The sequence below is a fragment of the Heptranchias perlo genome, chromosome 12 (assembly GCF_035084215.1).
Source record: "Heptranchias perlo isolate sHepPer1 chromosome 12, sHepPer1.hap1, whole genome shotgun sequence".
Classification (NCBI taxonomy): Eukaryota; Metazoa; Chordata; class Chondrichthyes; order Hexanchiformes; family Hexanchidae; genus Heptranchias; species Heptranchias perlo.
This window is the reverse complement of record NC_090336.1, coordinates 28,208,546-28,222,813: the sequence shown is the minus strand read 5'-3', so window position 1 is coordinate 28,222,813 and position 14,268 is coordinate 28,208,546. Positions and strand designations below refer to the sequence as shown.

The window sequence follows — 14,268 nt, the reverse complement described above, 5'->3', positions numbered from 1 at the left end:
CTGCCGTTTGCAGAAGAGCGTTCCAAACTTCTATCACCCTTTCTATGTAGAAGCGTTACCTAACTTCACTCCTGTAAGTCCTGGCTCTAAATGTTCGGCTATGTCCCCTCATCTTAGTATTCAAGTTTTGGAGACCTCCAAAAACAGGTACAAATATGCATCAGCCACCAGAAGCAATAATCCAGCAACTAACCTGTAAATCCTGCATGATCCCTTTAAATAGTGTTGGTGGGGGGTCCTCCAGGCCATCTACGACATGTTCAGCTGGCCGTGGTTAAGACAGTGCGTTGGCTGGAGTATTGAGTGCTAAAATAATATCTATCCTTTTAAATCAGCGTTGCACACTGATCTGCCACATATTCTCCTTACTTTACATGCTGTCGGCATTCATTACCTGCACCTGCACGAACCCCTTTACCAAGATGGTGTCTGGCGCACATCACGCCAGAAGCGTTTGCGCGCATTCCGGATGCCATTTTGGGACCTCAGGAGGCCTCGTAACTCCTGAAAAACGGGAGCTACACGGCTGAATTTCTAGCCCATGGACTCTGCTATTTATATAAACAAAGATACAACATGAGTGGACAGATAATAGTCAGCAGCATTTCTGCGATTTTCTAATATGTGCTGGCTGATTGTGAGGACCTGCCTTGCAAAATTTGCAGTGAAAAGAGCCCTAATTTTACTCCTGTTGGTACCTCTCCTGTGCATGTCATGTGATTCAGTGCAACTTATAGTTTATCATCATGTTCAACTTCACTATCATTTCACCATGAATGTGACCAATGCATTGATCTAATTAGCATCGCACATTGCTTCTATCAGCTAACTGTATACAGGACCTAATAGTAAGGAAAGTAGAACAGAATTGGTTTAAAAAACAATAGCATTTATTTTAATTTTATGATTTCACTCAGAGGTCAGAACTTCCATGTTGATAGCATATTTGTGAAGTTCTCTCTCATGTTCTCAAACTGCAAGTCCTGGAGAGACATGTAAAGCTGTTCTCTTCATATGCCATCATAATGTTTTATGAATTGATCCTGAGAAAGTTAAGGAGAGTAATTACTGAAACAGATCACTAGCTGGTACAGAATATATGATCCAGAAATCTCTTTAGTGGTTGAGGTTGTCTGCTGAAAGCTGGAATGCAAACTCTTGATTGGTCAGGAATGCTGCAAGGAATTTTAAGGAATAATAATGCATTTGGGAGTAAAGGCTTTTAATCTCTGAGTTCTGCTGGTTACTCCACTGAATCACACTCCTGTAATTTACTGCCATCCTTATATCATCCTGTATCTATTATTTAGCATCACAGTTCAACAGTCCTGAATGGATACTTTAAAAAAATATATATTTTTATCTATCCTTTCCTGCAGATAACACCACATACTGCCACAGGTAATGGCAGTCATCCTTCACCTCACCCATGTGTTATCCTGGATAGTGAATGTTGGCAGGCTATCTGACCATGAAGAGCATCACAGCTCAACCCAAATCATCAGGGGTTGAATGTGACTCGATTTTCCCAGGAACATTGAGGCTAATTATAATGCCCCTAACTCCTGCACTAAACAACTTGCATCTAACTACATGATAATCCTTTTGTAATAAATAACATCTCAGAATACTTAAGACAGTGGAAAATGTGAACTTTTAGAGGAAAAAGGTGGGAAGAATTTAGAGTAGACACTGAAGGCACTGTGTCAGAGTAGGGATTTTAAAGATAGGAAACACATGGTGAAGTGGTTTACAGAGACAATTCCAGAAGACAGGGACCGAAGGAATAAACTTTATGTCAGAGAAAACAGGTAATAAGGAGTGATTCAGAGACCCCTACTTGAGATTATGTAACACAGCACAGATCAGGGATTGAACCTGTGACTTCCTGGTCTGTGTGGGTCAGTACCATGTCAGATGATGCATGAACTCATAAAGTCACATTCATTGTAAAGGAAAAAATTACAGGTCATTAAAGTTTAAACATTTGGTATTAAAATGCATTGTTTTTTGAATCTTGATTGTGTTGAAGACTGTGGATCTGCAAAGTCTGTGGTGAGATAAGCTGGATGTTGCTTAAACACCGGGAATGTCAAGAGTGCACAAATCTAAGCTCAGGATAGTGAAGGACAAGACCCAGACGGCCCAGAGATTGACATCGGAAGCAACCCTTATCCATTTATCTTAAACAAATCCCTGCTGTCATCTTCTGATCTATCCTTTCTCCTCTGAGTTCAAAGCAGCTCAGGCCCCAGGATTGCCTTTTTACTGCCTGTTTGAGGAAAATAATTAAATTAGAGGGAAATGAGCACTTGTCCTTGGTGACCATTTTAACTTTAAAGTATTTTGAAGTCAAGAGGGTCTCATTAGTGGATCCTTTCATCCAATTTCTTGTACGAGAAATAAAGACAGTCTAAGAACATGGAAAGTGAAAGGAGGTGGACACCTGGGCAAACCTAGCCAACTGCCATCCACACCTCTCCTGACGCGAGGAATCCTAGATTACTCTCTTGCATAATTCAGGCAAAACATTTTTTAAGTTGTCACAAGGATAAATAGATAAACAAAAATCACAGTCATCACAATTATGTTAAAGGACAGTAGATTTATATCGGTAACAAATACATACAATGCAGAATGCAGACAGCCTACATATTGTGCACACATCATACAGGAGTTGTGCTTTGCTGTAAAAGAAGCTGTATTCTGTTAGTATAGACCGTACATTATCCCCATGATTTTCTGATGCTCCATTGGTGGCCAGTGCGGGTGGCAAAATCTAGCACACAAACTTGCTTGCCTGATTTACAGCGGCTGCATCTTGCAGCAAAGAAATATGTTGTTATTTTGAAGACTCCACTGATGACCAGTACAAGTCTCATTCTGCATTTTATTTCAATAAGTTCCACACTGGGTCTTATCAGCAATATGTAGATACCTTGCCTATAGGTAGACTTTGTAAAGGTGAGCTTCACGTCTTAATTTTTTGTTTGCAAGCTAGGTATTTTTGCTTATTATACTATATGCATTTTTTTTCCTGATGTTTGGGCCAGATTTTTTTTTGTATTGCATGACTTTTATTTCCAATTCCATTTCTTATAACCTTCTTGGTTCAAGCTGCTATTTCAGTTGCAGCAACCAAAGTGGGCAGGCTGGGAATTCCTCTGTGGATTCCAATGGCACTCCTAGATTTGGAGGAGGAAGAGCAACTCTCAAGGGGACAAGAAGGAGAGGTGCACATGTACCTCATGAATTATGTACATACCTGTCCTAGCTCCAGGACCCATTTAATGCCCCAAACAGTCCTTCTGGGCATATTAGAAGAGATTTGTCTTTGTTGCTTCACAAAGGAGGCTGCCACATAGATATGCCAGTGCTTGGAGTCAGACCTGTAAATGGTCTGTATTCTTCTTGTGGGTGTGAAGGTCACTACTGCATTAATTTTTTATTCTATCTGAAGCTTTCAAGTCACTACCAGTGACATATGCCAAATTAGTCAATCGGTTATCTACAGATGCACCAAAGAAGTGACGGAGGCCTTGTTTGCAAGATGCAACATATTCATCACTTTTACTGTGGAACAGAGGCATCAGCTTGTTGAAGAATAGAATGTTTCCCAGGTGCCAGGGTTCCCAAGCGTGCAGAACCTCTAAGGTGGCACAAGTGTACGGTGCAGGCAACTGAGCCCGGCTGCCACTTTCTGACAGACGGGGTGCTTCACTTGGGAGGGTGCCCTTGTATCCTCCTTGCGTCCATCTCATGCAGTAGCACATTCACTTCGCCTGTCATCAAATAGAAAGTTGAGTGCTGCTCAAAGCCAGACACGTGGTCACTCTAAAACCAGCTTAAAATCCTGACACTTGCGTAATTTCATTATTAAAAGCTCTTAAATAAATACTTCATGAACAGTATTTTGGGATAAACTTGTAAAGCTAAATATTGATATGTTCTTTGAGGCCTACAAACATCACTTTTACTAGTCAACCTGGGTATCAATTACTCAATGTCATTATTTACTCATCCTGTAATCCCTTAGACAATAAGGAGAGTTTGTTTAGCACCACTTTCTGGAGCATAGCTTCTGAACTTTACTCCTCTCTCCAATTACCTTTGAAGCATCTAATTTGAAACCTAAAACCCTGTGTTTAACTATCAAAACAGGGCTAAAGTAAGCTGTCTCTTCCTGCGATGAGTAAAGCTATTCACTTCTAACAAAAAATAATAACAGCATATTGAGGTCTTAGATTTCTCAATCTGGTGCTGGCTTTTACGCAACAACGATAAACCGTTTGCAAATCAGGGAACATGGTAACGAGGTAGCCATGACAACAGAAGAGGGGGCTGTCAGTTAAAACTGACCACAGAACAATTTAGGGCTGATGGCAGGAAAAACTTCTTCACACAAAGAATGGTCGAGTTTGGGAATGGTCTGGCGAGGTAATGGAGGCAAAAGCATTAGATTCAGAAGAGGGGAGAAAATTGAAGGGCTTAAGAAAAAACTAGACCTTCAATCAGCATCTTACCGATATGATCTTCCCCATTGAAACTGGGTTAAGGCCCATCACTAGGGAAGGGTATTGAGAGCTTGGGCACAATTTTAACTTGGAGCCAGAAACCCAGACATGCGTAGATATTCGCATGGGGGACCAGGAAGCCAAATGAGTGCGTTGCAATCTGTGATCGCAACTCAATTGAAGGTATTTCACAAGTATTTGTGCTTCCGGGTTTCCCAAGCGCCAGGGAAAGGGAAGGAGCCACGACTCAGAGGTGGGGGAGGTGGGAGAGAGAGAGAGAGAGAGAGAGAGAGATCATGGGCCCTGGAACAAATCGGAGGAGGGGCTAGAGGGGAGGTGGGGGGAGGTGGACCATATCGGGGGGGGGGGGGGGGGGGGGGGAGGGGTCCAGCCAGCATCGGAATCGGGGGGGGGGGGGTTCAGCTTCGGCCGGGGGGGTCCAGCTCCAGAGGGGGTTTCAGCATCAGGTTGGGGAGGGGGATCAGCATCGGATAGAGGGGAGGGTCCAGCATCAGGAGTGGGGGGCGGCTGATGGCGGGGTTCTGTCGCACCAGGTGAGCTTGTTGGGCCTGGATGAAGCACTCCTACTCCTCCGGGCCCACAAGCACTCACCTCAGCTGCCTGCTTTCACCTGACATGAATTGGAAGCGATGGGAAACCCAAACAGGTAAGATTAAATTTATTTAACTTTTGCAATACACAAAAGATTAAGTACCTCAACTATTTCAGTGAGGTACATTGCCCCTTTAAGTATCAACCCACCAGCTTTAAGTGGGGGCGGGACTTCCTGGTGTCTGTTGTGCACACACATCCAAACACGCCTGGGTCAAACCCAGAAGTGGGCACATTGGAGCCGGGATGCGGTCCCGCCTCAAAAAGCTGTTATTTTAACCTCCCACCCGCTCTTGGGGGTTAAAATTACTCACCTTAATTCTGAACCAACCCATGAAATATTTGATTGTGCCCAAATTAAGAAAATGTTCCATTTCACATGAACTTCCTTCATCTTGATGAGTATAAAAGTTCACCTAATGTAGGGCATGGCTTGGGGCTCAAGTCTGCCATGTAGGTTGCAGCAATGGCAATGTAAAGTTTACCAGTATGTTTTTCTCAAATGTTCTGTGACGTGGAAAAACTCAGACATGTGGTACATGAAGAAAAAGTTTCCAAATGGGAAAGTGCACTGCCCATTGTAGTATTGAGCCATACAGACCAGAAGGTCCTGATTTGCTCTCTGATCTGTGCTGAATTAGCTGATCACAACTGGTGCAGCAGGTGGAATACAACATTTGGCCTCAACGATGGTGAGCTACTAAAGAAAACAGCCATGGTTCCTGCTCCTCACCAATATTCAATAGCACTTGCTGGAGATTGGACACGTGTGGTCATCAGATGAGGGTAAGATCAAGCTTAGCCGTGAATCCCCCATGGTCAAATAGCCCGTTGACGCTCGAAAAACTAGAAGACTACCAGTGTCTGTGGAATTTTTACCCATCAAACGTTAGTACCTTGAGGTGAGAAAAGTGGAGAAAATTTCTGAGGGGAAAACACACCTACTAGACTTAGTCACCTTGCATTTGATTACAGCAATATATCAATAGTCACCTTCTCATTTTCGCACTTATAATACTCCCTCCACTGTGTGATGTCCAAGATTTGAACTAATCAATACCAATGGATAGTTGTAAACTTTTTTTTATTGACTGGCTCAACTTTTCGAGAATCAAAAAAGCATGACAGATTGTTTTATGTTACAGGTACTTTGAATGCATGCTATGTGCAAAATGTTTAATATACTAATAGATAATGCACATCTAGATTTGGGGGAATTTTGGATACCACAGTGCAAAAATCACATCAAAGTGAATTTTTTTGCATACAATGTGCTCTGACTTATAACAGTCAGCTGGGGTTCAAGATCATTGTAGCCAACGCCCCAGCAATACCACCAAACAACATAAAGAGGCCACTCACTTACCCACCCTCCCGGGGATCCACCCACCCCCCAATACATCTTTTTCACTTGAACCCAGGGGTGCAACCAAACAAAGTGCCTCGATCCTCAGTTCACACTGCTCCCAGCATTTGCACAGCCCAACAATATCAAGATAGCAGTGCATCTAATGTATTATCCCCAACCAAACATGGATATGTACAATGAAGTCTTTAAATGTGTACAAGTGCAATTTAAAAGGTAACAACTATGCCCATTACACGCAAAAAAAAACGATGCTATGTTTCCGTGTTACTAGTTAGGAATCTTCACCTGCAGTCACAATGAATATTACCATCTGTCTCATGTTATTCTTGTACCTATGTTCATTTTAAATGTAGGTAAGTACAGTACATGATCCAACACAACATAGGATGACATTTCTGTCCTTTCAGCTTTCTGTGGTGCACAATTTCCTCGAGTGAGAGAACAGGCTGGAAACCTGCTAGTCAGACTGCTGTCAGTGTCACTCTTTAACCTGCGATGTTGTCCTGGACAAGAGTGACTGGCCGATGATTTTTCCCCGTGACAGCCAGAGCTGAGATCAGAATCCCTGTCATGCTTCATGGTGCTGCTCCTCGGGGCTCGAGTCTGCTGCAGCCCCCACCCCCTCCCTATCTCTTCCTTATTTCCATCTGTTTTTATAATAAAATTGTAAAAAAATGCTAACAATATATCCCAAGTATAATTGTACAAGGCATGTCCTGCTGGCGGCACATATAGTGAGAGACCGCAGAACACATGCTGAGGATCATCTGTTAAATCCCAGTCACAAAGGCTCATTGAGAAATTTACTGAGGGGGTTTCAAGCTGAATATTTCACAGATTACAAAGCAAGATCAACCAAGTTTCCCTCCCAAGGGCCCTCCACCAACACTGGCCAGGCTAAGGACACACTGCTATTATAGACTTTACACATGAAATCAGTAAACTTGGCTCTGGCGTTCTGCACATATACCTTAAATTGCCTTTATGTGTTTTTGCTGTTTCGTAGTTCAACAATCAGTAGGGTACTGTCTGTGCGTATAGTTAAAGAAAACAATTTTTTTTACTAAAATGATCATGGTTTAAAATGGTTTATAATAATTATAAACCAGAAACAGACAATAACAATGCTATTTTAGAGGGATATGGGCATCTCATTGTTTCACCAGAGCTACGAACCCAGCTGTTGTACTGAAATTAATGATGCCATTGTAACATTCTTGCTCTATATTCTACACAGGCTCCATTATAACCTGGGACTTTCCCAGTCTGTAAGACTCAATTTAGCAGGCCATGCATTTATCAATGGAGCTGCTAAATGCATTTTAATTTTACTAGCACCTTGTACATCTACCTAGATATAAAAGTTTGGAGTTCACCACACCACATGCCTTCACATTTTATTACAGATGAAAAATAATCGTTCAAAAAAAAATATTAAGAGAAAGCAAGCAAGCTTTTTTCTGCTACTGTCAATCTGCAAAAAAAAAACACTCTCTAATTGGCTTCAGAATGTGCCATTATTTACAGCAATTACACTATATAATCTTAAAGGGGCAGATCAATTTACACACAGCTGCATCATAGCAGCAGAATACTATCTGGCATGCTTCTGTCCTTATAAGACAGATAATTCCGAACTTACCTTGAGCAATATTACAGGAGATCCATTATGTAAAAGAAACTTGCTAGCACGTCTGACATATTTGAATGAGTCACACATGTATAGTCTGTCTCACACTTGTATTTGGCTGGCTCATAAATAAGCAACAAATCACAACTTACAGATTGGGAACTTATCAATGAGCATGTTGTGTCATTTGTTTAAAAAAAGTACAAAAACAGAAAGAAAGCAATTAGCTGCTAATTGACCACAGGTTCTACCTTTTAACAGCAATTAGACTTTGTCACCTTAAAGGGGCATGCCTAGTTGCACACAGTTCCATCTTGGCAGCAGAACAATATTGGGCGCATTACATTACAGGACATTCCTGTGCTTACAAAACAGTACATCTTTTGGCATACAACTGAGGATCCACTAGTATTATATAAATTAACAAATCTGATAGAGGATGTTCTTAACCGTAACAAAATTACAGTCTCCAGTGAAGTTAATTAACTGCTCGCTCTCAGTGTGTGACATCATCTGAATCCCTCACTTGCACCTGTAACCCTTGTAACTCTGTTGTTCAGGAGTCATCACTGTATAGGAATGATTTTTCCATCACCATATGTGACAGCAGCAGAAAAATTAGTCCTTGGCAAGTACACTAAAGTCATGTTATTTTTCACTGCAGCAGGGAATTATTCATAGATAGATGAATATTTATGTATTACACTTTTTTTTCCCTTTGACGCTCCTACTGTTGGTTTCTATGGTGGTGTGAATGATCTGGGAACACTTAACGCCAGGTACAAAGAGTGGAAAAGATCTTCCACTTCATGTTTCCTTGAAACTTACTTCAAGAAAACTGGAATCACATTCAATGGAAAGAAAGAACTTGCATTTATATAGCATCTTTCACATCCTCAGGGTGTCCCAAAGCACATTATGGTCACTGAAATACTTTTGAAGGTAGTCACTGTTATAATGTAGGCAAACCACTGCAACCAATCTATGCACAGTAAAGTCCCACAAATAGCAATGAGATAAAAGACAGCTAACCTGTTTTTTTTTTATGTTGGTTGGGAGATAACTGTTGGCCAGGACACCGGGAGAACTCCGGTGTTTTCAAATAATGTCATGTGATCTTTTACGTCCACTTGAGAGGGCAGACGTGGCCTCAGTTTCATGTCTCATGCAAAAGATGGCACCTCTGGCAGTATAGCATTCTCTCAGTACTACACTGATTGTGAGCCTAGATTATGTGCTTAAGTTTCTGGAGTGCAGCTTGAACCCATGACCTTCTGACTCAGCTGTGAGAGTGCTACCAATGACATCTAATGAATGAGAAACAATGTAAAAATAAACTTCAGCCATACTCCCTACTCAAGTCATGACCTTTAACCTTTCCAGTGATGAGTTTAAGACAGGTCTACAAGTGACTTGATTGCCTCTATGATGTGACAATGTTAGTCTTCAATTTCTGGACATTTGACTGCCTGAATAAAAGAGCCTTCTGTGTGTAGTCAAAGAAACATTTTTTTTAAATGAAACCTTGTCCCTACTTCCAAAATAATGAGAGCCAAGAACAATAGATATAAGGAAAGTAAAAGGTTTTAAAGAAGTTTATTAGGAAAGAAAGGTTGCAAAAGAGTAAAAATTAAACAGAGAATGGGAAAGAACAATGGGTGAACTGACAACTTGGAAAAACCCACCAGTCCAGGGAGACTACCATTTCCTTGAATAGATTGTCAATTGAGGGATCAAAACTTAAAGAAGACGCAGGAGCTGTTTGTCACTGTGTAGGTACCAGGAATCAAAGACATAAGAAGAGTCAAACCACGGATTTAACAAAACCTTATATCACCGTTAAATGAAACTGCAGGGATTTCTAGGATTCAAGACATGGATTTTAGATAGTCCACTGTGGGTTTGATGGTTTTGAGACTCAGAAACAATTGAAATAAAAACTTTACTTATCATATTTTTGCGAGTACACAACCTAAGCACAAAGTCACTGAGTAGCACTCAATAAGAAGATAAGAAATAGAAGCAGGAGTAGGCCATACAGCCCCTTGAGCGTTAGGTAAGGAAACCAAAACTGTACACAGTACTCCAGGTGTGGTCGGACCAAAGCCCTGTACAATTGCAGCAAGACCTCCTTACTCTTGTACTCCAACCCCCTTGCAATATAGGCCAACATACCATTTGCCTTCCTAATTGCTTGCTGTACCTGCATGTTAACTTTTTGTGTTTCGTATACAAGGACACCCAAATCTCTCTGAACACCAACATTTAATAATTTCTCACCATTTAAAAAATATTCTGTTTCTCTATTCTTCCTACCAAAGTGAATAACCTCTCATTTCCCCACATTATACTCCATCTGCCAACTTCTCGCCCACTCACTTAACCTGTCTATATCCCTTTGCAGACTCTTTGTGTCCTCCTCACAGTTTACTTTCCCACCTAGCTTTGTATCGTCAGCAAACTTGGATACATTCATCGGTCCCTTTATCTAATCATTAATATAGATTGTAAACAGCTGAGGCCCAAGCACTGATCATTGCAGCACCACACTAGTTACATCCTGCCAACCTGAAAATTACCCGTTTATTCCTACTCTCTGTTTCCTGTCCATTAACCAATCCTCTAAAAATACTAATATATTACCCCGAACTCCATGAGTCCTTATCTTGTGTAACAACCTTTTGTGTGGCACCTTATCGAATGCCTTTTGAAAATCCAAATATACCACATCCCCTTTATCTACCCTGCTGGTTACATCCTCAAAAAACTCCAATAGATTTGTCAAACACGATTTCCCTTTCACAAAACCATGTTGACTCTGCCTAATCATATTATGATGTTCTAAGTGCTCCGTTACTACGTCCTTAATAATAGATTCCAGCATTTTCCCAACTACTGATGTCAGGCTACCTAGCCGAAAGTTCCTTGTTTTCTCTCTCCCTCCTTTCTTGAATAGTGGTATTACATTTTCTACCTTCCAATCCACTGGGACCATTCTAGAATCTAGGGAATTTTGGAAGATCACAACTAATGCATCCACTGTCCCTGCAGCCATCTCTTTTAAAACCCTATGATGTTGGCCATCAGGTCCAGGGGATTTGTTGGCTTTTAGTCCTGTTAATTTTTCCAGTACTTTTTCTTTACTAATCTTAATTACTTTAAGTTCCTCACTCTTGTTAGACCTTTGGTTCCCCAATATTTCTAGTATTTTTTTTATCCTCTACTGTGTGACAGATACAAAATATTTGTTTCATGTCTCAAAGGGTAATCATTCTGAATATCCTGTGACTGAGCTCTGCTGCTAATGTAGACTGATCCAGAATTTTTCTTTATCTTTGTGTCTGATTGCGAATGCCAGTATTTTGGATTTAACCCTCTGAATACTGAATGATTGTGGTCACTTTTTCAGTCTAATACTCTTGTGATTATTAATTTTATTGGAGTCATGCCTGATAAAGAGGATTTCTCTTAAATTTGTCACAGAGTAAAGTTAAAACAAGTCGTGCAGTGGCATCATGTGTTGGGCCTTCAAAGCTCCAGGCTGTGAAGCAATAGAATGGGGTTCATGCCCCATAATCCTGAAATAATTTTCCATTCTTAATGGCATCATAACAGGGAAATTAGTTGTGCTTCCCCACAAGCAGGAGGGAGGCATAGAATCTGAAGGGTGAGTCACCCCTTTACACCTTCACATGGATGGCAATGTCCCTTTTTTAAGCACTGCTGTGAGTTGGTCTCCAGCCTATCCTTTTGGGTGGAAGGGTTCATCGAATGAGAGACTGAAAAGTGGGAACTTTTTTTTAAAATTATAAAGGAAAACATATGTAACAATTGGTTGAAGCTAAAAATATTTTTTAAAGTAAAATTAAATAATCACAGACCAATTTATTCCTCAGTTTCCCATCCGGTTTTCCAGCTTATCTTCTCATCCCATGCCTTACAATTCCACAAGCAGAGACAGTGGGTAAACGACCTGCTCACAGACCTCTGCCAATGTCAATCCAGAATCAGACACATGAGTTCAAGGTAATGACCCACAGTGACTGCCTCGCTGCCTGTTAGACAGTACTCAGTACTGAAATCAGGAACTAGCCATGATAGGAAACAACGTGTGCAAATTCTCAACTCACTATTGCAGGACACAATGCATTGGATCATGAATGAAGTGCCACACTCTGTCCCAGTAAGAAAAAAACGTGGCAATCTTATAATTCAGTGCAAATATTCTATGGCAACCAAGGGGTTAATAATGCAGAACATTCTCGAGTTTTGTTTTACTCTGCCATATCAGTCCCACATTTCAGAATAGACATGCAGGAGACAAAAGCACTAATTGTATAGCATACTAGCAGCCCAAATCTGATGTCTAAAGCATCTTTAACCATATATAGGCAAGAGGTTGTTTTAGTGATGCTCAATCCCATTTCCCTGGATAGCGTTTTGGGTTTCAAATATGACTTTTTTTGTGCTTAAGCTTCTTCCTGTTCGGAGTATTATCCAGTCAATATCTACATTGTCATGTAATGATTTGAGTTAGAAGTTTAAGCGTGCTGAATTGCAGTCGTCATGGGGCTTCCAGTGTCATTGTTGAAAGGCGATACAACAGAGTGCAGTAAAGTCGTTTGAGTGTAGCATTTTCCACTGAGAGTGTGCCTCTGTCCTCGCACACACTGTGCAGGGGGCTTTGTTAATCCCAGGAGCAAGGCTGGGGAGTAATTTGCGGTGCAGCTGTCTGTTGCTGGAACACAGGCAAATTGTCCTGCACGGGGTCAGCTGCACCAACAAATGTCCATAACAAATGAAGAAACAAGATGTTTAAACCACAGCCTTCAGCCCCACACAATATGGGACACGTGAGACTGGAGCTGGGTACATTGTCGAAATCAAACTATTTGAACAGAGGCTTAGAGGCAAGTGGAAGCATCACGTCAGCGGTGGTGGAGGAATGTTCCTGAGTTAAGTAGGGCCCACAGTGGGGCTGATTCATCTCTTTTAGTTCAATGTGGTTTTAGCATCTGATTATTCACACTTGAGTGAGGTAATCTCAATTCATATCCCAGCCAGTTTAAAACAACCCTCAGAACTGATTTTTAAAAAAGACTCAATTTAAAATGAAAGAAATAAAACATTAGCATACATGCTAACCCAGAAAACTAACAAAAGCTGACATCTCAAAAACAGCCCTAAATATAGGCTTTAAAGTTAGATGAGGGTCTGCGCTGAGAGTGCAGTGGCCTGTGGGCAGGTTATAACTTAAGTGGCAGGTGAACCCAATATTTGATCACTTTTATTGTAGATACATAAAACTGCATTTTACAGCAGCGGTGAATTTAGAAATTACTGAAGGGAGATGTGATGCAGTGAGAGAGTCAGCAAAATGTTCATTTAAGGTAGTGTTTGACTTCTATGAATAATTGCAAGAACAATGTGATGTGTGAAATTTATTTTCCAGGGGATCTTAAAGTATGTCACCCCAGAAAGTTTTTTGATTTCTGGCACTTTATTTTGTGCAGCTTCCAGCATTTTGGAAATGCTTTACTATAATTCTGCCTTTCAGGACAAAAAATATTGTCTCCTGGAATGGTTAGAGATATTTTAAATATAGAAATAAAAGTAGCTATTGGATCCTCAATCTTACTTCACAGAGTAAAGTTAAAAGAAACACTGACAACCTCCAATCCCAAAGAGAAAAACTGATTTATCTTGTGAAACACTGACAAAATGACAAATGGATTGAAAAGCTGTCTGACAGATTAAAAAGCTGGTTGGAATGTACGCTTAAATGAAAAGGAAGAAAGATTTGCATTTATATAGCGCCTTTCATGACCTCAGGACGTCCCAAAGCGCTTTACAGCCAATGAAGCACTTTAGATGAAGGGTTGTTTCTTCACAGGATTGCCAGTTTGCAGACCTTCCAGCTCATTTCCAATGAGCCACAATCTTTAATATACATGCACCAGTCTCATTACTGAACGTACAAGTGCATCTTTGTATCAAACAGAATAAACAAAGAGTTTGTGACAGCCCAAAGCTTCTGGAAGTCTAAATTCACAATGGATTTGGCTACGTCCCATGCCTTCTGTACTTTGCAGTGCTTTCAACCTTGGAAACTTTTCCGCGAGTTGAAAGCTCTGCGTTTGCAA

The 14,268-nt window shown here is 40.9% G+C and overlaps 1 long non-coding RNA gene across 1 annotated transcript in view; it reads right to left on the bottom strand.

Annotated features, from left to right (window-relative positions):
* Positions 1-918: 918 nt before the first annotated feature.
* Positions 919-14,268, bottom strand: part of LOC137327696 (uncharacterized) — a 333,654-nt gene continuing 320,304 nt past the window's right edge. Inside the window, exon 4 of the long non-coding RNA XR_010964521.1 lies at positions 919-1,043. This is a non-coding gene — a long non-coding RNA (uncharacterized lncRNA). The remainder of the gene's footprint in view (positions 1,044-14,268) is intronic.